The 26721-nt window shown below is 43.5% G+C and overlaps 1 protein-coding gene across 2 annotated transcripts in view; it reads left to right on the plus strand.

Annotated features, from left to right (window-relative positions):
- Window positions 1–26721, plus strand: part of LOC134353133 (anion exchange protein 2-like) — a 265524-nt gene that overhangs the window by 16870 nt on the left and 221933 nt on the right. The window contains exons 2-3 of one of the 2 annotated variants that reach the window (XM_063061096.1): window positions 3371–3519; window positions 23498–23607. The gene's annotated coding sequence lies outside the window, so the exon portion shown is untranslated. The remainder of the gene's footprint in view (window positions 1–3370; window positions 3520–23497; window positions 23608–26721) is intronic. The other variant, XM_063061077.1, reaches the window with a different exon arrangement.

Consider the following 26721-nt stretch of genomic DNA (forward strand, 5'->3'; position numbering starts at 1 on the left):
CTCCCAAAGACTCCCAGGTCCAACCGACTTCGCTAAAGCTTGCCTCCTCTTCTTTTTCAGCCTCCCTTCAGCGGAGGTTGGCCTTGCTAATTACCTGTTGTACCTGCATATTAACTTTGTGTGATTTATATATGAGCTTGATCTTGCAGGATGGGAGATAATTAAAGGTTTGTGAAATTGGAATCTGAGAATGATATAGAAAAAAATACATTCAGCCATATTGGTATGTTAAGTTTATAAGCTAAGCTGTGGGAAGTGAGATCAGTCTGGTAAAAGGTAATTCTAGAAGGTCTTCTGTTCCTGGAATGATATTGGAGATTTTACCACCCTTTTTAATGTTTTTTATTAAACAAGAGGTGAACTACCAGTTTGTACCTACTGCAGTGATAGAGGTGGCATCTGTGGAAGGAATAGTCATGCAAATCCTGACTAAGGATGGGATTTTGATTGATCCTATGACATTGTTTGCCTTGTCCTGGGTGGCAAAGGTTGCAGGGGCTGTCTTGGTGAATTGTTACAATATGAACATTACTTGATTATAATGGCAAATGTTGAATTAATCTATTACGCATTTGAACAATGATGGAACTTTTTCATTTGTTGGTGCTACACTCATTCAAGCAATTGGACAGTACTCTAATGCACTTTGAACTTGGTCCTTGTAGATAGTGGAAAATTCAGCTAATGAGGAATTGCTCAGAATACCTGTATATTGAAACACAAAATGCTGCATCTGCAGAAATCTTAAAACAAAAATGTCAAAAATAGATCTTAGAATGGTATAGCACTGGACAACCCATTCAGCCCATGATGTTGTGCCTATCATGATGCCAATTCTTGCCAAATGTTCTTCAGTGTATCATCCACGTCCCTCTATTCCTTTCATAATGATGTCTATCGAAAAGCCTCTAAAACTTCAGCAAACTGTCTGCTTTCACTACTATCCCTGGTAGTTCAGTCTAGGCACCTACTACTCTTTTTTTTTATTTGAAAAAAAGGTTGCCCCATCACGTTATAGGCTATAAGGCCATAAGATATAGGAGCAGAAGTAGGCCATTTGGCCCATCGAGTCAGCTCTGCTATTCAATCATGGGCTGGTCCAATTCCTACAGTCATCCCTGCTCCCCTGCCTTCTCCCATACCCTTGATGCCCTGGCTAATCGAGAACCTCTCTTTCTCAGCCTTAAATACGCCCAATGATTTGGCCTCCACAGCCGCTTGTGGCAACAAATTCCACAGATTTACCGCCCTCCGACAAAAGTAATTTCTCCGCATCTCTGTTCTAAATGGACGTCCTTCAATCCTGAAGTCGTACCCTCTTGTCCTGGACTCCCCTATCATGGGAGATAACATTACCGTATCTAATCTGTTCAGGCCTTTTAACATTCGGAATGCTTCTATGAGATCCACCCTCATTCTCCTGAACTCCAGGGAATACAGCTCAAGAGCTGCCAGAGTAACCCTTTCATTCCTGGAATCATTCTTGTGAATCTTCTCTGAACCCTCTCCAATGTCAGTATATCCTTTCTAAAATAAGGAGCCCAAAACTGCACACAATACTCCAAGCGTGGTCTTACGAGTGCCTTATAGAGCCTCAACCACATCCCTGCTCTTATTCTATACACCTAGAAATGAATGCCAACATTGCATGCCCCTTCTTCACCACCGACTCAACCTGGAGGTTAACCTTTAGGGTATCCTGCACAAGGACCCCCAAGTCCCTTTGCATCTCTGCACTTTGAATTTTCTCCCTATCTAAGTAATAGTCTACCCGTTTATTTCTTCCACCAAAGTGCACGGCTGTACACTTTCCAACATTGAATTTCATTTGCCACTTTGCCCATTGCCCTAAACAATCTAAGTTTCTCTGCAGGCTCTCTGTTTCTTCAACACTACCTGCTCCTCCACTTATCTTTGTATTTTCATCAAATTTAGCTACAAATCCATTAATCTCATAGCCCAATCATTGACATACATTGTAAAAAGGAGCGGTCCCAACACCGACCCCTGTGGAATTCCACTGGTAACTGGCAGCCAGCCAGTATAGGATCCCTTTATTCCCAATCAGCCAATGCTTCACCCATGCTAGTAACTTCCCTGTAATTCCACAGGCTCTTACTTTGTAAGCCACCTAATGTGCGGCAAAGGTCAAAGGCCTTCTGAAAATCCAAGTCCACCACATCTACTGCATCTCCTTGTCAACCCTTCTTGTAATTTCCTCAAAAAATTGCAGTAGCTTTGTCAAGCAGGATATTTCTTTCAGGAAACCATGCTGGCTTTGGCCTGTCTTGTCATGTGCCTCCAGGTACTCCGTAATCTCATCCCTGACAATTGATTCCAACAAGTTCCCAACCTCTGATGTCAGGCTAACAGATCTATAGTTTTCTTTCTGCTGCCTCTCCCTTCTTAAATAGCGGAGTAACATTTGCAATTTTCTGGTACAATGCTAGGATATATTGATTCTCGAAAGATCACTGTTAATGCCTCTGCAATCTCTCCAGCTACTTCCTTCAGAACCTGAGGGTGTATTCCATCAGGTCCAGGAGATTTATCCACCTTCAGACCATTAAGCTTCCTGAGCACCTTCTCAGTTGTAATTTTCACTGCGCATACTTCACTTCCCTGACCCTTGAATGTCCAGTATACTGTAGGTGTCTTCCACTGTGAAGACTGATACAAACTACGCATTCAGTTCCTCTGCCATCTCTGCATCTCTCATTACAATATCTCCAGCATCATTTTCTATTGGTGCTATACCTACCCTCAACTCTCTTTTACCCTTTATATACTTAAAAATGCTTTTAGTATCTTCTTTGATATTTGTCGCCAGCTTCCTTTCATAATTCATCTTTTCCTTCCTAATGACCTTCTTGGTTTACTTCTGTAAATTTAAAATCGTTTTTAAACTTTTCTTGCCTTTAAAATATGTCCTCTGGTATTTAACATTTCTACCCTTGGGAAAATGCTTTGTATGTTGGGAATTGTACATAGGGAGGGAAACAAATTTAATATTTCAGCTTCATTTCGTTTCTCCTTTCACAGATACTGCCTGAGCAACTGAGTACCTCAGGCTTTTTCTGCCTGTATTCTAGTTTCTGGTTTTCCTGCTGTTCTTTGTCAGAGCTATTAGTAACTCCAGACTCAGTGATGTAGTTGACTGTCTTTTGGACTGCTTATATCAAGGGCAATTAAGGGTACTGTGACTGGTTTTGCCACTAACACTCATATCAATGAAATGAATAACAAAAAATATCTATTATCATAATTTCATCATGTAAACCTTGAACTGCACCACAATGTTGATTTTTAAGTCCTTTTTAACTGAAGAATTTTTATTACCGGTAATTGTGATTTTGAATGTTGTTTCCAGGCAGCGTCGCATTAAACCACGGAGTCACAAATTTATCAATCTCATCATTTCTCTGTTGACACGTGGGATGTATGTTTGGGTCATTTTGCAGGAAATCAGAAGCACGGCTTGTGTCAACGCAACACTCTAAGCCAATTCATGAATTAGAGGTAAGCTAATTTCTTGTGATTTTGAAGTTCACTTGTTGTTAAAGGTTGCTGTATTTGTGTTTTATCTTGCCTTTGTTCGGTCAGGTACTTCTTGCTTGTGGTATGGTGAGCCTTTGAGAGAAAACTCTGGCAGGGTTCTGCTGTAGGTTTATAAAAAGTCTAAAACTGCAAGGGGTAAACTTGTAATAAAGAAAATACTAGCTCTGGATCTTGTGAAACTATGTGGCCAATCTTTCTCCATCCAGACTGATGTGACTTGTATTCCATCATCTAAAGGTGGATCTTCATCAGATTTTGAGGGAAAGAACAGCAAACTGGCTACAAAGCAGAGTTATGGGTAGTTCACTGGATTGTCAAATGGTGGAGGGAATATTTCATAAGGATAAGTGCTGGGACCAGTGTTGTTCATATTCTCATGTTTGATCTTAAATTTGTTAAAAGGAAATACAATTCAAAATTTTGTGATCAATGTCATTTATATTGTATACGCAAAGCGGGATGAAATAAAATGGAGGTGTTACAAATATAAACTTTACAGAATGTGTATGGAATAAGCAAACTAATTTTATTACCGACAGCTGAGAAGTGGCACATTTTGGCCAGAAGGATAAGGAGACCTCCAAGCATTGGATGATCTCTCTATCTGGACACATAACTATCTGGAACACATAAATTGAACATATATGGCTGAATGATGCAACATTAGTTAATAGATCACCAAAACAAAAGCAAACCCATTCACGTGTGTTGTCCTCAGAGAGACAGAATTGAATTGCAGGAAATTTGTGCCAAACTTGGTTAGTGGTAATAATGAGAAGAGGGCATTTCGCAGATGGTGAGGGTCCTTAGTAAAGGACAGCCCTTGAGATGAACTCAATAGTGGGGAGGGTTGTGTCTGTGATAAAACTGGCTTAGTCTTCAATCTTCCACACCAAGCTGTAATGCAACTTGTCAGAATGCTCTCCAGCACACGTTGACAAAAATTTGGAAGCATCTTTGGTGACATAACAAACCTCCTCAAATTCCTAACACAGTAGAGCTGCTGGGATGGTTGCAATGAGTGTAGGGCTCAGGATAGATCATCTGGGATGTTGATGCCCAGGAATTTGAACCTGTGATTCTGGTTCTAGATTGCCCAGTCAGAGGAAACATCAACTCCAGACCTATACTTTTAAATCCTGTAGTAATTTGGCATATTCCAATGAAATCATCTCTAAAACTCTTAGGGACTACAGGCCCAGCCTGCCTCATGTCCCCTCACTGGCCAAAACCTACAGTCCCAGGAATCAATCTGGTGAACCTTCACACTCCCTCTACTGTAAATGACTCCTTATTTAAAGACTGGACCTGTACCCACTTTTCCAGGTGCAGTTCTACCGGGGCCTGTGTAAGTGCAGGAAGATGTCCTTGTTCTTCAAATTCTCTTTGAAATAAAAGCCTGTATGCCATTTCCCTTCTTTAAAATTAGTTGTAAAATTAGTCAGCTCCATCATGGGTACTAGCCTCCATCTTCAAGGAATGGTGCCTCAGAAAGGTGGCGTCTATCATGAAGGACTCCCACCACCCAGGACATGCCCTCTTCTCTTTGTTACCATGAGGAAGGAGGTGCAGAAACCTGAAAGCATGCACTCAGTGATTCAGGAACAGCTTCCTCCCCTTTCCCCGCTGATGGAAATCCTGCTGGAATCTCTCGTTGTTTATCTGCCTCTGTAACTGTATCACTATGTTTTCTTTTTATTGTTGTGATGTGCTTGCATATAGGTGATCTGTTTGGATGACACAATAAACAAAAGATCGTTGCTGTACCTCTGTGACAACAGTAAATCTAATTACAAATCTATTTGGAAGATGACAACCAGTGCAAGAGTATTGCCTTCACCTTTAAATTAACGGGAGTTTTCTCCTAACTAGTCTCACTTGTTTCTTCCTGAGCCTTCACTGCTCCTGTTATTCTTACTGTGTCTCTTCTCACTCCCTTGCTCTCCTCTTAGTACTGACTACTTTCTTCCCTTCTCCCAACTGCCTCTTCTTTCAGCTGTAAAACTGACAATGGTCGCTAGAGAAGGAGAAAGAGGTGTATGTGGCAGAAGGGAAATCCACTCATTATTATCCATATTAAAAAGAAGGGAAATTATGAAAGTTTTATAGTTATATGGAGTTGGGTAGAGGTTGATTCTCAATCTTTTAAAGTTAGGTTCTGGCTTGTTGTAGGATGAGGATATATATGAGAGTTTCAGGGTAATTTGTTGGATGCTCACTTCCCAGAAATAAATTTTGTGATTCTATGCTGGCATTTCATGAACTGATCTGGAGTTTATTTTCAGTTGTACTGTCTCTCTGCAGGGAAAATACTTGTTGCAACTGGTTTGTTGCTGAAGTGAGTCACTTGTCAGATATTCTGAAAGGATCAGTAACGTGACATCAATGTTCTGCTGTGTAATGGAGGCAGTGAGGAGGGCTGCATACACATGCTTGTTATCTACATTAAATATCTGGATGAGAAGCATAGAAAATAGGTGCAGGAGTAGGCCATTTGGCCCTTCGAGCCTGCACCGCCATTCAGTATGATCATGGCTGCGCATCCAACTCAGAACCCTGTATCAGCCTTCCCTCCATACCCCCTGATCCCTTTAGCCACAAGGGCTATCTCTAACTCCCTCTTAAATAGAGTCAATGAACTGACCTCAACTGTTTCCTGTGGGACAGAATTCCACAGATTCACCACTCTCTGTGTGAAGAAGTTTTTCCTAATCTCGGTCCTAAAAGGCCTCCCCTTTATCCTCAAACTGTGACCCCTTGTTCTGGACTTCCCCAACATCGGGAACAATCTTCCTGCATCTAGCCTGTCCAATCCCTTTAGGATTTTATACGTTTCAATAAGATCGCCCCTCAATCTTCTAAATTCCAATGAGTATAAGCCTAGTCGATCCAGTCTTTCATCATATGAAAGTCCTGTCATCCCAGGAATCAATCTGGTGAACCTTCTTTGCACCCCCTCTATGGCAAGGATGTCTTTCCTCAGATTAGAGGACCAAAACTGCACACAATACTCCAGGTGTGATCTCACCAAGGCCTTGTACAACTGCAATAGTACCGCCCTGCTCCTGTACTCGAAACCTCTTGCTATGAATGCCAGCATACCATTTGCCCTTTTCACCGCCTGCTGTACCTGCATGCACACTTTCAATGACTGGTGTGTAATGACACCCAGGTCTCATTGCAGCTCCCTTTTTCCTAATCGGCCACCATTCAGATAATAATCTGTTTTCCTGTTTTTGCCACCAAAGTGGATAACTTCACATTTATCCACATTAAATTGCATCTGCCATGAGTTTGCCCACTCACCCAACCTATCCAAGTCACCCTGCATCCTCTTAGCATCCTCCTCACAGCTAACACTGCCGCCCAGCTTCGTGTCACCAGCAAACTTGGAGATGTTGCATTTAATTCCCTCATCTGAGTCATTAATAGATATTGTAAACAACTGGGGTCCTAGCACTGTGCCTTGCCGTACCCCTCTAGTCACTGTCTGCCATTCTGAAAAGGTCCTGTTTATTCCCACTTTTTGCTTCCTGTCTGCCAACCAATTCTCTATCCACAACAATACCTTACCCCCAAAAGCGTGTGCTTTTAAGTTTGCACACTAATCTCCTGTGTGGGACCTTGTCAAAAGCCTTTTGAAAATCCAAATATACCGCATCCACTGGTTCTCCCCTATCCACTCTACTAGTTACATCCTCAAAAAATTCTATGAGATTCGTCAAACATGATTTTCCTTTCACAAATCCATGCTGACTTTGTCCGATGATTTCACCGCTTTCCAAATGTGCTGTTATCACATCTTTGATAACTGACTCTAGCATTTTCCCCACCACCGATGTTGGGCTAACCGGTCTATAATTCCCCGGTTTCTCTCTCCCTCCTTTTTTAAAAAGCAGGGTTACATTAGCCACCCTCCAATCCTCAGGAACTAGTCCAGAATCTAAAGAGTTTTGAAAAATTATCACTAATGCATCCACTGTTTATTGGGCTACTTCCTTAAGCACTCTGGGATGCAGACCATCTGGCCCTGGGGATTTATCTGCCTTTAATTCCTTCAATTTACCTAACACCACTTTCCTACTAACATGCATTTCCCTCAGTTCCTCTATCTCACTGGGCCCTCTGTCCCCTACTATTTCTGGAAGATTATTTATGTCTTCCTTAGTGAAGAAAGAACCAAAGTAGTTATACAATTGGTCTGCCATGTCCTTGCTCCCCATAATCAATTCACCTGTTTCTGTCTGTAGGGGACCTACATTTGTCTTAACCGACCTTCTTCTTTTCACATATCTATAAAAGCTTTCACAGTCAGTTTTTATGTTCCCTGCCAGTTTTCTCTCATAATCTTTTTTTCCCTTTCCTAATTAAGCCCTTTGTCCTCCTCTGCTGGACTCTGAATTTCTTCCAGTCCTGAGGTGAGCCAGGTAGAAGAATGATTATTTGGTTTACAGATGACAACTAACTTGGTGGTATAATGTTACAATAGGATGTAGATCAACTGAGAAAATGGGCAAAGGAATAGCAGATTGAATTTAACTCTGATAAATATGTGCATTTTGGTAATGGCAGGACTTGCATACTGAATGGCAGGGTCTTGGGGAGTACTGTAGAACAGAGAGACCGAGGGGTATAGGTACATTGTTCTCTGAAAATGGCAACACAGGTAGGCAGGGTGGTAGAAAGGCAGATGGTGTGCTTGCCTTTATTGAATGAGGCATTGAGCACATAAGTTGGGACATTAAGCTACAGCTTGTGTGCAGTTCTGCTGAATAACTGTAGGACAGATGTGATTAAGCTGGAGAGGATGCAGGAAAGATGCACAAAGATGTTGGCCTGAACTCAGAGGATATAGGTGTAAGGTGGGGGGAGGGGGGAGATTTAAAGAAGGCTTGAGAGGTAAGTTTTCTACACAGAGGGTGGTGGGTGTGTGGAATGAGCTGCACGAGGAAGCGATAGAGGCAGGTACAGTTACAATGTCTCTATAAGTCATTTAGGCCAGGTACAGGGAGAGGAAGGCTTCAGATGAATGTAGGTCAAATGCAGGCAAATGGGACGAGCTCAGTAGGATTTCTTGATCAGCAAGGACAAGTTGGGCTGAAGGGCCTGTTCTGTACTGTGTATCTCTACGACTGTATGGTTTCATCTGAGTTGCTTTCCCCTTGCAGGGGATATACCTCAGATAATTGCATGAAAGCCCCTTTCCTCTGTACCCAGTAAATACATGAGGTGGTGACTTGTCCGATTATTTTCTGTTTCGTTATTGGGCAAATATTATGAGTTAGCATTTGGCTGTAACTGGTGAGTAAATGTCGAGGTTAGTGCGATGCTATTATAGCTCAAGGTGTCGGAGTTCAGAGTTCAATTCTGACGTCATCTGTAATGGTTCTGTATCTCCTCCCTGTGGAATGCGTAGATTTTCTCCAGGTGCTCTGGTTTCCTCTCATAGTCCAAATTGTCCCATGATTGTTCTGGGATATGTTTTGGGACCCCTATTCTTTGTGATTTTTGTAACAGACCTGGATGAGGATGTGGAGGGTTGTGTTAGTAAGTTTGCTGATAACACAAAGGTTGGGTGTGTTGTGGATAGTGTGGAGGGCTGTCAGAGGTTACAACGGGACATTGATAGGATGTAAAGCTGGGCTGAGAAGTGGCAGATGGAGTTCAACCCAGATAAGTGTGAAGTGGTTCATTTTGCTAGGTCAAATATAGTGGCAGAATATAGTACTAATGGTAAGACTCTTGGCAGTGTGGAGGATCAGAGGGGTGTTGGGGTCCGAGTCCATAGGACACTCAAAGCTGCTACACACGTTGACTCTGTGGTTAAGAAGGCATACGGTGCATTGGCCTTCATCAATCATGGGATTGAGTTTAAGAGCCGAGAGGTAATGTTGCAGCTGTATAAGGCCCAGGTCAGACCCCACTTGGAGTACTGTGCTCAATTCTGGTCGCCTCACTGCAGGAAGGACGTGGAAACCATAGGTAGGGTGCAGAAGAGATTTACAAGGATGTTGCTTGGATTGGGGAGCATGCCTTATGAGAATAGGTTGAGTGAACTCAGCCTTTTCTCCTTGGAGTGACGGAGGGTGAGAGATGACTTGATAGAGGTGTGCAAGATAATGAGAGACATTGATCGTGTGGATAGTCAGAGGCTTTTCCCCAGGGCTGAATTGGCTAGCACAAGAGAGCATAGTTTTAAGGTGCTTGGAAGATAGGTACAGAGGAGATGTCAGGGGTAGGTTTTTTACACACAGAGTGGTGAGTGCATGGAATGGGCTGCCGGCAGCGGTGGTGGAGGCGGAACTGAGAGGGTCTTTTAAGAGACTCCTAGATGGCTACATGGAGCTTAGAAAAATAGAGGGCTATGGGTAAAGCCCAGGTAGTTCTAAGGTAGGGACATGTTCGGCACAGCTTTGTGGGCCGAAGGGCCTGTATTGTGCTGTATGTTTTCTCTGTTTCTATGATTGGACTAGACTTAAATCAGAGGTTGCTGGGCAATGTGGGTCAAAGGACTAGAAGGGCCTGTTCAGTGCTGTAACTCTAAATAAAAATGAATAAAAAGCAGCATGGTCCATGGTTGAGGGACTGGTGCGAAGGGATATTAGGTGGAGATGAGAAACATTAAGTGGAGGTGAAAGATTGGTGCAGAGGGAAATCGGGTGAAGCTGAGGGACCAATGCAGACTGAGTTGGGAGTGACGTCGAAGCTGAATGTTGTGGGAGTTCAAGCTTGGTCTTTAGGTTTGAATTTGGCAGAGCCTCCCAAACGTGGAACACATTGTACATGCATTAACTGGCAGGCTGAGAGTCAGTTTACCGTGGCAGGGCCAGTCGTGGTTTACAACAGCAGGACTTACTGCTTTCCATGATTTACAATGGGGGTATTTGTTGAAGATATCTAGAGTTACACATTCATAAACGTTTTGGTTGTGCTTGAATTGTATGTGTAAGCTGAAGCTTCAAACAGTAGGTTGATGTATGTTAAAGGTTGTGCTGTGTTTGGGAGAGACATTAGGCTTTTGGTCTTACGCTCCCTGTCTTTAGGCAGTCTAGGGGTGAGGTAAACTCTGGAGAGAACCTGGGTTGTTAGAAGAGGGCTGAAGTAGCTATCTTGCAGTGTTGAAAGCGTTTAGCCCCAGGACTCCACCTGCCAACAAAGAACGAGTTTATCTACAAGCTGCATGGTTTCAATATAGGTCCACCTTATTTTGGGAGTACTGACATATGGATGTTGTTCAGTGAGGGATCAACTCCAGTGTGACCAGCTCTCAGTCAAATAGTTCTCATGACCTTGCTCCTATGTGAGTGAGTTGCAGGAGTGCTGGACTTCAGCATGTTGGGTATAGATGCAAATCAATGTTTGCAGAAATACATTGATGGCAGTACGTAATGCATTGACTGAGGTAGGCAACATCGGTACAAAGTGCTCTCCCTAGTCTCCCGCCTTGTCCCCATCTATTATTTTCTCAGCCAGAGTGTACTTATTCCATTTACTCATTGCAGGGTTTGCACATCATGCAATCCTTGCTTGCTGGCTTGTCAGGGACACTCTCTCTCTACTCTCTCTTTCCTCTGCTGATTTGTATGTTCTCTATCTCCTATTATCAACTCCTTTACTCATTCTGGTATAAGCACTTCTTTTTTTTTAAAAAAAAAAGGCACAGAGCCTTAAAAGTGCATGAGAAATTCATAAGAATGATACCAAAACTAGGATTGAACAGCCTGTCTCTCATTAGAAGAGGAAAAGAAGAGAGAGGTGACCTGATAGAGGTGTTTAAAATCCTGGTTTGGGAGGATGTGAAGGTATGTGTTTACTGGGTTTGCTCTGAGTTATCAAAGTTCATGTGAGATAGTAAATAAATCCATTAGAATAAACTGTTGATCTTGGGAATGTGAAACATGCAGTAGGAAGTTGGCTGTAAGTGTAATATTATTGGTTTAAACTGAAGTTGAGTGTTTGGGAGATGACCCCCATCCCTCCCCTTTATAACCGTATCTGTGTTTGAACATGGAACTCAGGGGTTGTGAGTTTGGACAGCCGCAGACTGACTGTGCCATTAGATCTGGGAGTTTGTGACAAACTGCTAGAAAAATAACAATGCAAGTCGCCAGTGATGGTAGGGTCATTGGCAGCTTGTCTGTTCCCTGGTCTGGGTTTCTGATTGTCCCCACCTCTCGTTCTGATTGACATGGTTATCTCTAAAATAAATACACACAGCATCTTGTCAGGGCAACGACAGATGGGTCATAACTGCAAAACCCAATCGTAGAAAATAAATGCAGGTAGAATTTGGAGATTCTTTCACTTGATTGAATCTTGCATGCTCATGTGTTGGTTTATTTTGATGTCAGTATTTAATAATTTTTTTTTCCAACTGTTTGAAATAACATGGCTTCTCAATTCTTGCTCTTGATGAATCAGCCATTCATGGGAATCTCATTCTCCCTTTGCTCTTGCTTCCTTGCCTCGTGTTCTGTGACTCTGTCTAATTTCCCGTTTTCTGTTTCTGCCCTTTTTTCCAGTTTTTAACACTGATGGGTAAATGGAATAAGAGGAGGTGGTAGAGGCATGACGGTCATACTGTAGGTCTCCAAATGCTTTTAAAACATTATGTGGATAGGAAAAGGATAAAGAGATATCGGCCAAATGTAGGCAAATGGGATTAGCTCTCAGAGACATTTTGGTTTGCGTAGATGAGTTCGGCTGAATGACTTATTTCTGTGATATATACAGTGTCTATATCAGTATTCCCCCCGCCCCCAGAAGTTTTCAAGTTTTATTGTTTTACAACATTGAATCACAGTGGATTGAATACTATCACACATTTTAATTCCACATCCCATTCCCATTCTGACATGTCTATCCACGGCCTCCTCTGCTGTAAAGATGAAGCCACACTCAGGTTGGAGGAACAACACCTTATATTCCGCAAACAACAGGAATTCTGCAGATGCTGGAAATTCAAGCAACATACATCAAAGTTGCTGGTGAACGCAGCAGGCCAAGCAGCATCTATAGGAAGAGGCGCAGTCGACGTTTCAGGCCGAGACCCTTCGTCAGGACTAACTGAAGGAAGAGTGAGTAAGGGATTTGAAAGCTGGAGGGGGAGGGGGAGATGCAAAATGATAGGACAAGACAGGAGGGGGAGGGATAGAGCCGAGAGCTGGACAGGTGATTGGCAAAAGGGGATACGAGAGGATCATGGGACAGGAGGTCCGGGAAGAAAGACAAGGGGGGGGGTGACCCAGAGGATGGGCAAGAGGTATATTCAGAGGGACAGAGGGAGAAAAAGGAGAGTGAGAGAAAGAATGTGTGCATAAAAATGAGTAACAGATGGGGTACGAGGGGGAGGTGGGGCCTTAGCGGAAGTTAGAGAAGTCGATGTTCATGCCATCAGGTTGGAGGCTACCGAGACGGAATATAAGGTGTTGTTCCTCCAACCTGAGTGTGGCTTCATCTTTACAGTAGAGGAGGCCGTGGATAGACATGTCAGAATGGGAATGGGATGTGGAATTAAAATGTGTGGCCACTGGGAGATCCTGCTTTCTCTGGCGGACAGAGCGTAGATGTTCAGCAAAGCGGTCTCCCAGTCTGCGTCGGGTCTCACCAATATATAAAAGGCCACATCGGGAGCACCGGACGCAGTATATCACCCCAGTCGACTCACAGGTGAAGTGATGCCTCACCTGGAAGGACTGTTTGGGGCCCTGAATGGTGGTAAGGGAGGAAGTGTAAGGGCATGTGTAGCACTTGTTCCGCTTACACGGATAAGTGCCAGGAGGGAGATCAGTGGGGAGGGATGGGGGGGACGAATGGACAAGGGAGTTGTGTAGGGAGCGATCCCTGCGGAATGCAGAGAGAGGGGGGAGGGAAAGATGTGCTTAGTGGTGGGATCCCGTTGGAGGTGGCGGAAGTTACGGAGAATAATATGTTGGACCCGGAGGCTGGTGGGGTGGTAGGTGAGGACCAGGGGAACCCTATTCCTAGTGGGGTGGTGGGAGGATGGAGTGAGAGCAGATGTACGTGAAATGGAGGAGATGCGTTTAAGAGCAGAGTTGATAGTGGAGGAAGGGAAGCCCCTTTCTTTAAAAAATGAAGACATCTCCCTCGTCCTAGAATGAAAAGCCTCATCCTGAGAGCAGATGCGGCGGAGACGGAGGAATTGCGAGAAGGGGATGGCGTTTTTGCAAGAGACAGGGTGAGAAGAGGAATAGTCCAGATAGCTGTGAGAGTCAGTAGGCTTATAGTAGATATCAGTGGATAAGCTGTCTCCAGAGACAGAGACAGAAAGATCTAGAAAGGGGAGGGAGGTGTCGGAAATAGACCAGGTAAACTTGAGGGCAGGGTGAAAGTTGGAGGCAAAGTTAATAAAGTCAACGAGTTCTGCATGCGTGCAGGAAGCAGCGCCAATGCAGTCGTCGATATAGCGAAGGAAAAGTGGGGGACAGATACCAGAATAGGCACGGAACTTAGATTGTTCCACAAACCCAACAAAAAGGCAGGCATAGCTAGGACCCATACGGGTGCCCATAGCTACGCCTTTAGTTTGGAGGAAATGGGAGGAGCAAAAGGAGAAATTATTAAGAGTAAGGACTAATTCCGCTAGACGGAGCAGAGTGGTGGTAGAGGGGAACTGATTAGGTCTGGAATCCAAAAAGAAGCGTAGAGCTTTGAGACCTTCCTGATGGGGGATGGAAGTATATAAGGACTGGACATCCATGGTGAAAATAAAGCGGTGGGGGCCAGGGAACTTAAAATCATCGAAAAGTTTAAGAGCGTGAGAAGTGTCACGAACATAGGTCGGAAGGGATTGAACAAGGGCTGATAAAACAGTGTCGAGGTATGCAGAAACGAGTTCGGTGGGGCAGGAGCAAGCTGAGACAATAGGTCGGCCAGGACAGGCAGGTTTGTGGATCTTGGGTAGGAGGTAGAAACGGGAAGTGCGGGGTGTGGGAACTATAAGGTTGGTAGCAGTGGATGGGAGATCCCCTGAGCGGATAAAGTCGTTGATAGTGTGGGAGACAATGGCCTGGTGCTCCTTGGTGGGGTCACGATCGAGGGGTAAATAAGAGGAGGTATCCGCGAGTTGTCGCTGTGCCTCGGCAAGGTAGAGGTCAGTACGCCAGACTACAACAGCACCCCCTTTATCAGCGGGTTTAATAATAAGATTAGGATTAGTGCGGAGGGAGTGGAGAGCAGAGCGTTCCGAAGGAGTGAGGTTGGAATGGGGACAAGGTGCGGTGAAGTCGAGACGGTTGATGTCTCGTCGGCAGTTAGCAATAAAGAGATCCAGAGCAGGCAGAAGACCAGAGCGGGGTGTCCATGAAGAAGAGGAGGGTTGAAGACGGGAGAAGGGGTCATCGGTGGGGGTGGAAGAGTCCTTGCCGAAGAAGTAGGCTCGGAGACGGAGACGGCGGAAGAAAAGTTCCGCATCGTGGCGAACACGGAACTCGCTGAGGTGTGGGCGAAGGGGGACAAAGGTGAGGCCCTTACTGAGGACAGAGTGTTCTGCCTCCGACAGTTGAAGGTCGGAGGGGATGGTAAAGACCCGGCACGGATGAGAGCTGGGATCAGAGGGGGGAGGGGGGGAGGCTGGGGGTGTCAATGGAGAGGGGAGGGTTGGGGTGAGAGGAAGATGGAGCCTCTGAGGGCCCAGGAGCTGACGGTGGGATCTGAGGAAGACGGGGCTGCGGAGTGGTGGTGGGGGAAGGGGAGACGGGAGTCACAACAGACCTTATATTCCGTCTGGGTAGCCTCCAACCTGATGGCATGAACATCGACTTCTCTAACTTCCGCTAAGGCCCCACCTCCCCCTCGTACCCCATCTGTTACTTATTTTTATACACACCTTCTTTCTCTCACTCTCCTTTTTCTCCCTCTGTCCCTCTGAATATACCTCTTGCCCATCCTCTGGGTCCCCGCCCCCCCCTTGTCTTTCTTCCCGGACCTCCTGTCCCCCTCTTGTATCCCCTTTTGCCTATCACCTGTCCAGCTCTTGGCTCTATCCCTCCCCCTCCTGTCTTCTCCTATTACTTTGGATCTCCCCCTCCCCCTCCAACTTTCAAATCCCTTACTCACTCTTCCTTCAGTTAGTCCTGACGAAGGGTCTCGGCCTGAAACGTCGACTGCACCTCTTCCTAGAGATGCTGCCTGGCCTGCTGCGTTCACCAGCAACTTTTATGTGTGGATTGAATTTGGCTTTCTTTTTGACTGACTAACAGAAAAAGACTTCCATATCAAAGTGAAAACAAATCTCTACAAAGTGATCTAAATTAGTTATAAATATAAAAATAATTTATTGTTTAAGTATTCACCCCATTCAAGTCAGTATTTAGTAGATACCCCTTTGGCAGCAATTACAACCTTGAATCTGTGCTGATAAGTCTCAGTTTTGCAAATCTGAACACTACAATTTTTCCTCATTCTTTACAAAACTGCTCAAGCTCTGTTGGATTGCATGGGGATTGTGAGTGAACAGCCCTTTCCCTTTTCAAGTCCAGCCACAATTCTTAATTGGATTGAGGCCTAGACTGTAACTTAAGCCACTGCAGGATATTAACATTAACTTTTTTTTAAATTGACTTTATTTCTTACATCCTTCACATACATGAAGAGCAAAAATCTTTACGTTACGTCTCCATCTAATTGTGCAATGTGCAATTTATAGTTATTTGTAATAAATAGTAGTAAATACAACAGGACAGTCAATATAGCATAGAAATACAATTGTATCAGTGTGCATTAATCAGTCAGATGGTCTGGTGGAAGAACTATCCTGGAGCCTGTTGGTCTTGGCTTTAATGCTGCGGTACCATTTCCCAGATGGTAGCAGCTGGAACAGTTTGTGGTTGGGGTGACTCAGGTCCCCAGTGATCCCTCGGGCCCTTTTTATGCACCTGTCTCTGTAAATGTTGTGAATAGTGGGAAGTTCACATCTACAGATGTACTGGGCTGTCTGTACCACTCTCTGCAGAGTCTTGCGAATAAGGGAAGTAAAGTTCCCATATCAGGCAGTGATGCAGCTAGCCATATGCCTTCTGGCAAACTAGCTGAAATTTCATGTGAGTTTCTTTCAACAGGAGGCCTTTTGGCCCTTGGAGCCCATGCCTCCTCTGCACAGGAACAATCCGGTTCACCATGACCACACAATTTTGCAAATGCTAGAAATCCAGTGTAACACACACAAATGCTTGAGGAACTCGCCAGGTTAAGCTCCAAGTTCCCTTCCTTCACCTCTGTTGTGACAGCTCTCTCTGAGTTTAAAGCTTTCCCCAAACTTCCCACAAAACACTGGGGAGAAACTCAGCAAGTCCCGCAGCATCTATGGCGAAGAATAAACAGTCAATGTTTCATATTGAGACCTGTCACCATGACTAGATTTCCAGCATCTGTAGAATCTCTCGTGTTTGTGCCCAGAACTTTCCTCTTTGTGTTTTCAATCATCTGCCTTCATTCCTCTGCCTTGTCTTGGCTTCATTTCTTGTTTGATTACACTCCTGAAAGGTTTGCTACATTAAAAGCGCTATATAAATTAAAATTGTGGTCTTATGGATCCTGTCTCTTTGTTTTGCTATTTCTTACTTTCTCGGTCTCTTCTGCTTACTGTCTTGTCTGGGAACTCTGATCGTTTTCTGTCTCCTTTACACATGTTTCATCTCAATGCTCAACCCTTCTGCTTATTCCCTCAGCTTCTCATTCTTTATTCCTGGTGTCATTTTCATTTCTCTCCATTTTCAGATAGTGCATTGACAAATTGTGTGAGGCTAGTGTTCCAGTATTACAGAATAATACAGTACAGAAGCAGATTCTCCAGTCCAACTGATCTATGCTGACTACAGCATCCTCCCTGCTACTCCTAATTGAGCGTACTGACACCTCCATATTTTTCCCTTCCACGTACCTATCCAAGTGTCTAGAAAATGTTGCAATTGTATCTGCCTCGATCACTTCCCCGGAAACTCATTCCGGGTACAGTACTCACTACCTTTAGTTGAAGAAGTTGCCTCTCAGGTCCCTTTTAAATCTCTCCTCTCTTATCTTGTGTGAGAGGCTGGGTGCAGCACGGATAATTGTTTGGCTCCCCACCTCGTCCCCATTAATTTCACTGAGATGTATCCTGGGGTGTGAAATCAGAGTGAGAGTGTATGTGTGCTGAATTTGTTCACCTGATTAAGCTCAGGGCAGAGCCTTCATATTCACCCCTTTGCAGACAACTTCCTAAGTTCCAGCAGGGTGCCTTTGCAAGTTGCAGAGTTCTCATTAGCCTGGAGATAAGAAATGCTGGAATCTGACTGGAGCACCAGGGTCACTTCACAGAATGACTGTTTTTGACGTTTCTTGGCACTGACACCAGAAGTTTCCCAACAACTTTCTGGCGATTCGCAACAGGCAGATTCAGTTAGCCCCTTTAGAGCATTCCATTGTGAACAGATTATACTCTGTTAAGTGATTACTGATTTCTACCTTAACTCCTGTTGTTTTGAAATTTCCAATATCCTCAGGGTTCTGGGGAGAGAGTTCCAGATTCTTGCTCCCCTTTGTGAAGATGTTCCTCTCCATTTTGCTCCTGAATGGTGTACTGGGGTGCAGATGTGTATAGGGTATGCAGGATGGCAGTTTTCCTACAGACTAACAATTTGCTTTACGTACTCTGCATGTTGAACAGCATCTGTGGCAAGAAATGTCAACGTTGGAGTTGGACCATAAGACGTAGGAGCAGACTTGGCAATTCGGCCCGTTGATTCTGTTCCACTATTCCATCGTGGCTGACCTCAACCCCATTCTCCTCCCTCCTCCTCATAATCTTTGATGCCCTAAACCCTGTATGTAGCCCTCACAAAATGTCAACAATTCCTTGCCTCCCATGGATGCTGCTCAACCTGCTGAGTTCCTCCAGCAGATTGTTTGTTGCTCCAGGTTTCAGCATCTACAGTCTCTTGTTTTTCTGGCAAATTTCCTTTCCTGAGATTCTCCAACTTCTACTGTGGGGTTGGAATTTGTATCTGTGGATGCTAGCAACACATTTTTCCAACATAAAAACAGGTAGATGCTCAGTTGGCCAGGGAGCATCTGTGGAGAGGGAGAGACAGAGGTGATGTCTCAACGTCAATAACCTTCTTCCAGACTGGGAAACATTAGAAGTGAAGCATGTATTCAGTTACAGAGAAGGTGGAAGTGGAGGAAGAGTGAAGTGAAATAATTTGTGTTAGGGCAGAGATCATGAAAGACTAAACGTCAACAGCTGATGCCATTTCATTGGCTCTCTGCTAAGCTCTGGAACATCTGGACAGAAAAGATACATACATCAGGATATTCTTTTCATTGACCACAGCTCAGCATTTAACACTATCATCCCTCTAATCAATAAGCTCAAAGACCTAGGCCTTGATACCTCCTTGTATACCTGGATCTTCAATTTCCTCACTTGTAGACCCCAGTCATTACGGATTAGAGAGAAAATTCTCAACAATCACCAACGCAGGTGCACCACAAGGTTGTGTGCTAAGCCTCTGCTCTACTTTCTTTATACTTATGACTGTAAGGTGAACTACAGCTCCAATCTCATATTTAAGTTTGCTGATGACACCACTATTATCAGCCGATTAAAAGGTGGTGATGAATCTTCATAGAGGAGGGAGATTGAAAATCTGGTTGAGTGTACCACAACAACAACCCTTCACCCAACGTCAGAAAAACCAAAGTGCTGGTTATAGATCACTGGAGAAAAAAAATTGAGAGTCCATGAGTCATTACTTGGGGATCAGAGGTAGAGAGGGTCAGTAACTTTAAATTCCCAGGCTGTTATCAGAGGAAGTGTCCTAGAACCAGCATGTAAATTTCATTTTAAAGAAAGCATGGCAACGCCTCTACTTAAAAGTTTGTGCAGATTTGGCACGTCATCTGAAATTCTGACAAACTTCTAAAGATGCACAGTGAAGTGTTATCCTGACTGGTTGCATCACAATCTGATATGGAAACACCAGTGTCCAAGAATGCAAAAGCCTGCAAAAAATGGTGGATACAGCCCAGTTAATAGGAAAGCCTCTCCTGACCATTGAGCACATCTACAAAGAGCGCACTGTCCATCATCAAGAACCCCCATCCAGGCTATGCTGCTACCATCAGGAAGATGGTTTTGCAGCATTAGGTCCCATACCATCAGGTTCAGGATCAGTTTTTACCCATCATCCATCAGGATCCTGAACTAGCATGGACATCTTCATTCACCGCAACACTAATCATTGAACACCGACCTTTGGACTCGCTTGCATGCTTGATTGATTTGTTTATCTGTCTGTATATTTATTTATTGTTACCACTTGTTCTTTTTGTGTTTGTACAATTTTGTCAGTCTTTGTGTGTAGGTTTTTCTTTGATTCTATTGTACTTTGTTCTGTGAATGCCTGCAAGAAAATGAATATTTCGTGACATATATGCACTTTGATAATAAAGTGAACTTTGAAATGATGAAAGTGATGGTGCTGCTGAGAGGGTGATGAATGCTTGTTAATCACAATTGATCTGTAGTAAATGTAGTGAAAATGGAAAAGACAGAAGATTGCTGGAACATTGTCAAATCCCTTTGGAAATCTGTACTTGGAGTATTATGTACATTTTTGTTAACCCTGTTGTATGAAAAATATTATTAAATCAGAAAGAATGCAGAGAAGTTTGTTGCCTGGATTCAGAAACCTGAGTTATAAGGAGAGGATGCCTGGACTAAGTCTTTATCCCCTGGAATGTAGGGAGATTGAGAGGTGACCTGATAAAGGTATATAAGATCATGAGAAGCATAGGGAAGGTGAAAACATGTGTCTTTCTCCCCCAGGGAGGGGATGGTAAAAGCAAGAGGGGGAATAGTTTAATATCAGAGGTAAAAGATTTAAAAGGGACATCAGGACAGGTTCTTGGTATTTGGAATTAGCTGCGAGAAATAGCACCTCAGCAATATTTAAAAACCATCTAGATCAGTATATGGATAGGAAAGGTTTAGAGTGCTATAGGCCAAATATGGGATGATAGAACTAGCTTGGCGGTGATGAGTTGGGTTGAAGAGCTTATTTCCCTTTGTATGACTCTATATCTGTCTGTTCTATCCACCTTCCACAAAGCTCATCAACTCTCAGGCAGCAGTGATCACTACCCTCCTGTAAGATATAAACTAACTACATTAGAGCCTAAAAGTACTGAGAGATGGGATCAACTCAGCAGGTCAGGAAGCATCTGTAGAGAGGAATAAACAGCCAATGTTGCGGGCTGAGACACTTCATGAGAACTGATGAAACATGTCATCCCGAAATGTCAGCTGTTTATTTCTCTCCATAGATACTGCCTGACCTGCTGAGTTCCTCCAGCATTTTGTGTTTGTGTGTGTTGCTCTTGACATCAGAATCTACCTTGCACCTTATTGTCTGCCTGCACTGTACTTTCTCTGTAATATTTTTTTTGGTACTGTTATTGTTTTCCCTTGTACTACTGTTACATAAACGGCAACAATGAATATCAATCGAGACGGTATATAAAAACAACCAAACATTTATTAAACACGGATAAACGATAAGGGAAAAAAAATGAAAACTTTAACCAGAAGTTAAACGATATGCAGCCGTTCGAATGAATCGTCACTTGGCACTGGTTTCTTAAAGAGTTAAATGCGAAAACAGTTCTTAAAGCGATAAAGTCAGATATAGTTCTTAAAATGGTAAATTCGAAAGTTCAACAGATTTACACGTTCAATTGGGAGAGACTTCCCTGGAGAAGGATTTCTTCACAGACGCAACTTTCCTGCTGGTTCTGTCCACAGGATTCACGATGCCGAAAATAAACAGTTTAAAACAACTGACCTTAAATTCTTTTAGAGAGAGAGCAAACCGTTGCATGAACTCCTTGCTCTTTTTGGCAAGAGTTATCTTCGATGCAGGTAGCTACTCCTCCAATGAAGACTCAGTAACGTCGATCCTTTGTTAAACTGCCAAATGATTCCTTCTACTGTTGGAATTGAGTAAATCAACACATCTAGCAAAAATTTCCAGTCCAATAATATGGTATCTTGCAATAGAATGCAAAACCGTTTTAAAAATTAAACTGCGTCACAAAAACAAACACGCAACAGGAACGGAGATACAGAACGTTCTACCTGGAAATCTACAAACTAAAAACCAACTGCGTCACCTGGGTCGACCCTTATATAGTCATGGGGCACATGTCATCACGTGAACTCACATCAGTGGGAAAATCACATCAGGTGACCTCCAAAAGACCATTACATCATTCTCACACAAAAAAAACAGATCTCCTTGAGCATGTAACACTACCTTAATGTATGGTTGTAATGAAATAATTGGTATAGATGGCATGCAAAACGAGGCCTTTCACTGTACATCAGTACATGTGACAATGATAAGCCAATTTCCTACTGTGGTGGGCTTTCCTGCGTCCCATGTTCTCAATGTGACTTGATGTTGCAGGGATAGACTCGAACTGAGGACCTGTTTACTAAACGTGTCACCTCTCTGTAGCAAACTTATATAACAACACTCTTTTCCTTTGTCCCTGCTCTATATTTTTGCAACCTTACCAGATTCTGAACTGTGAGCAACTTCCTTTCGATTGCATGAGCTTTAATTTTACCTAACCATTTTTAGTTTTACATATTATATACCTATTCACACAACTGTTGATAGCCCACCTGTTCCAGGTGTGGAAAGATAGCTTCCTGAAGGGATATAATTTGTATGTAATCTTTATACAGCAGCAATTTAATTGAAATGTAAAATAGAAACTGCATACTGTACCTATATAGCATAAACATGGAGGTATGGGATATGCTTAAGGGGAAGACATACCCTCGATCATGGTGACAACACTTAATGTTCTTGGTTACAGATTGAAAAGAAATAACCTTCTAAGGTTCTTCAACTTACAGTCTGAAAAATCTTCAAAGAATTTTCCACTGATCTGGATCTGAAGTAGAAGCTCCAGTTTCAGTAGTGCTTCAGAAATTTGATAGATTATGATACCAATCCTTAAAGGCTTGAGTTTGGATTGGGCCCAGAATGGGTATGATTCAAGTCTCTGATGTTGAAAATCCAGAAGAACTCTTTTTTTAAAGTTCAGTGGAAGCAAGTTCAGGGATACACGGACAGTTAATCTGTTTTATTTAAGAAGTGATTTGGCAGTGGGACAAACATTAACTGGGATGCTCAGAAGATCTTCCATTTTTCAGATACCAAGATTCCAATTGCCCAAGAGGAGATAATCAGCTTGTGGTTCATTCTTATCCAAAAGGCCATCTTCCGTCAGCCCAGTGCCCTTTTGTCAGTGCATCCCTCACTTGGTGCTGCAGAGAGCTGTGTCTGCTCTGTACAGCCTGTGGTACATTGTAGGTGCTGCTGACTTGTGTGGTGGATGAATTGTCCTGGCGCCCAGTTTCTCATTGTCCTTGGGTTTGTTAATCTGCATTGACTAACTAAGGTACTGGTTTAAACCTCTCCTTGACCTTTCTCCCCACCCACCTCCTATCTTCATAACTCAGAGCACCAAATCCCTGCTAGCTAAGTATGTAACCTCTAGCCTCATAATTTCCTAAGATTACTGACTTCTGAAACTTGGGTCACTTGGTGATCTGTGATTTATTAATTTCTCCTATGCTAACTATGCCTTTATTCTGCCAGCCCAAATCTCTGGACCTCCTTTGCTGAATCTTGCCTCTTCTCTATCTGGCTTTCCTCCAGCTGGGCACACCTTCATGCCTACCCATCAACCAGATTCTTGGGTATCTGTCCCAATGCCCCATGATTTGGCTCAGCATGTTCCAACCACACTCCACCCACTTAAGCATGCTTGGTTATGCTGAAGGCTCCATGTAAACAGAAGTTGTTATAATAACCAATTGATGAACAGTTTTCTGTTCTGTATCCAAATAGCATTTTTCTTTCAGGAACGGTGTGTGCAGAAAAAATGAATCGTTGAATCAGTGAACCACACAGGCAAGCTGCTGTGCATACATTGGCCTTCATCAACCGTGGGATTCAGTTTAAGAGCCGAGAGGTAATTATACAGCTTTATAGGACCCTGATCAGACACCACTTGGAGTACTGTGCTTAGGAAAATAGAGGGCTATGGGTAACCCTAGGTAATTTCTAAAGTAAGTACATGTTCGGCACAGCATTGTAGGTCGAAGGGCCTGTATTGTTCTGTAGATTTTTTATGTTTCTATGTTTTACTGTATGCTGATGTGACTGGTCAGTGAAGGGAACACCATTTGGGTCTCCTCTTGCCATGCATTATAGCTGGGACACCACAGGTCAAGCTGCATGCCTTTTTCTTAGAGTATGCAATCTTGTTTAGACTGATTTTCAAGGGAGTGCTCCTCTGTCAGGCAGGGGGCAATACTGGAGCGGCACTTTCGGAGGGATGAGAATGAGTTAAAGCTGCGAGGTCAAATTAATCTTGATTTAACTAATAACTTTACCCAGAGCTTCTCAGCCTCAGATTTGAAATTAGGTAGGCACTTTGGATGGCATGATAACTTGAGCTAAATGGCCTGTTTCCATGCTGTATGACCACTAGTCTTAAAAGCCTTTTTTGGATGGTGATAAAGAGTGGAGTCTTCCAAATTTCCACTCCTTTGTGTGAAGAGCTGCTGCCTGACATCACTTCAATCAGCCCAGTTCTAATTTTAAGGATATGCTGCTTATTCTGGTTTTGACTGGCTTTATATTTATGTATTTCCTTAACATATTGCTGACATATATCACAGATTCAGCTGTGAATTACTTCAGATAGATCCCCAATGACTTTGTAAACAACTCATTGAACACCTACAGATAACTGAGCTGGTTATCCTGATCTCCACTCCCCTTTGGTGAAGTACAGGCTGGCAGCAGTCCAACAGGTTCTTCCCAGGACCTGAGCTTCTTTTGATAAGACCGCTTTCTGAATGTCGGTTGTTGGGACCTAGCTGGCACAGATCAGATAATCTAATCCTTCCTGATTCTTTTTCTAACAGCAACATTCTGCTGGTTTCTATAATGATTTCCGTGGTTGTTCTTTCCATTGACAAAGCATTTGTTTCCTCACCCTGTCTGTGGCCTGGTACTGCTATTTACTTTGTGGTATTTGCGGTTCTATCATGTTGGAGGCTTTGTGCTTTGTGAGGTGTGCCCGATGATCTAAACTTGGAGATGGAGTTTATCTCCACTCCTCACTATCCAGTCATGCATACTTTTATATTTAACAGCATGTTACAGGGCTGCGTGGGAAGAGTAGGGGTGGGTTGATGCTTTGCTCTAAAACAGGGGTTCGCCACAATTTTTATGCCATGAACTGATACCATTGAGCAAGGGGTCCGTGGACTCCAGGTTGGAAACCTCTGGTCTAAAATGTGCAATGATCTCCCTCTGTACTGCAGTTATAGAGCACTACAGCACAGAAACAGAGCCCTTGGTCCATCTATCATCTGCCGTATATGTGTACTGGACCAATGCCCGCCATACCTCTCTCCCCATACCACTCTCTCTCATTCTCAGCATTTCCATCCACGAAAACCATAGAGTTGTACAATGTGGGGAAAAGAGTCTTCCACCTGTACGTGTCCTGACCAAGATAGCAATGCATGCTAATCCAGTTTCCCAGCACTTGGCTCACATCTCTCTAAACTCTTGTAATTGATGTATCTGTCCGCATACTACTTAAATCTATGTAATGTACCTACCTCAGCTCCTTCAACTTTAACTTTAACTTCAAACTACCAAATGTGTCTTTCTTCACTTCTGGCTTCTGGTATTTTATAGAGTCATAGAATTGTATGGTGTAGAACCAGGCCCTTCAGTTTGGCTTATCTGTGTTGAGCAAGATGCTCATCCAAGTTGGTCCCATTTGCCTGAATTTGGCTTCTAATCAGTGTACCCGTCTGAGTGTTTTTTAAATGTTGTTAATGATTCTACTTTAACCACTTCCTCCAGTAGCTCATTGCATATACCCACCACCAATAAGAAATTACCCCTCAGATCATTTTTAACTATTTCCTCTCTCACCTTAAATCTATGCCCTTTAGTTTTAGGTTCTCTTTCCTTTGTGAAAAAGACTGTGCAATCCGTTGTGATTTTATACACCTCTGAGATCATCCCCCTTCTACACGGAAGAGGGCAGAGCTTAGGGATGATGGCGCCGAATGACCACTCCTTTGCTTGCATCTTCAGAAACAGCTCTTATTTCTATCTTTGATATCTCTTTTTTTTCCCCACTTTCAAGGGTCTTTCGAAGACCCCGACCTGGAGTTGCATGCTGACTTCAGTTCTTTGCGGAATTGGGACCTGCTCTCAGGGCCTCATGACCAGCCGCATTTCAATATCCCAAGGACACAGCCTGGAAGACTAGCGCGCTTCAGGGTGCCGGATTTTCGTGGCTCTGGAGATGGGCTGATCCAAGGCTGGTGTTGTTGCTGTCGACTGATGTGTCGCAGGAGAACACGGAAGATCAGATGCAGTGGGTTTGCTGCTGGTTATGCGCCCAGAGACCTGAGTTTTTTGGGCACAGGGTTCTGAAAAAGCAACACAACAGACTTTTAACACCATAAATCAGAGAGTTATTTGTCATGTCTCCCCCCTCACTGTGAAACGGGGACACCTCTTTTTCTTTGGGGAGGGGAGAGAGCCTGTGGTATGTCAAATACTGGATGAACAAGTAGTCTTTGGGGTACTGTAGTTCTGTATCTTTATTGATGCTTTGCTGCATGCTTGTGCTCGGTGAGGTTGCTGATGCTTTTTGCTGGTGGGGGAGGGGGGTCATTGCCTTGCTGCTGCTTGTGTGTGGGAGGGGGTGCTGGGGGGCTTTGGGTTCTAACATTCAACTGTTAGTCGTTCTTTGTTTTCTTGGATGTTTGCAAAGAAAAAGAATTTCAGCATATATATTATATACATTTCTCTGACATTAATTGTACCAATTGAACCTATTGAACTTAAGAGAAGAAAGTCCTAGCCTGCCCAACTTCTCTCTAGGACTCAGGGTATTCTCGTAAGTCTAGCTTAACTATTTCTTTCCCATAACAGGATAACCAAATCTATACACAATACTCCAGATGTGGCATCACCAATGTCTTCTCCAACTGCAGCATAATATCCCAGCTTTTGTACTCAGTGCTTTGACTGATGAAAGCATACC

The sequence above is a fragment of the Mobula hypostoma genome, chromosome 1, assembly GCF_963921235.1.
Source record: "Mobula hypostoma chromosome 1, sMobHyp1.1, whole genome shotgun sequence".
NCBI classification, from domain to species: domain Eukaryota; kingdom Metazoa; phylum Chordata; class Chondrichthyes; order Myliobatiformes; family Myliobatidae; genus Mobula; species Mobula hypostoma.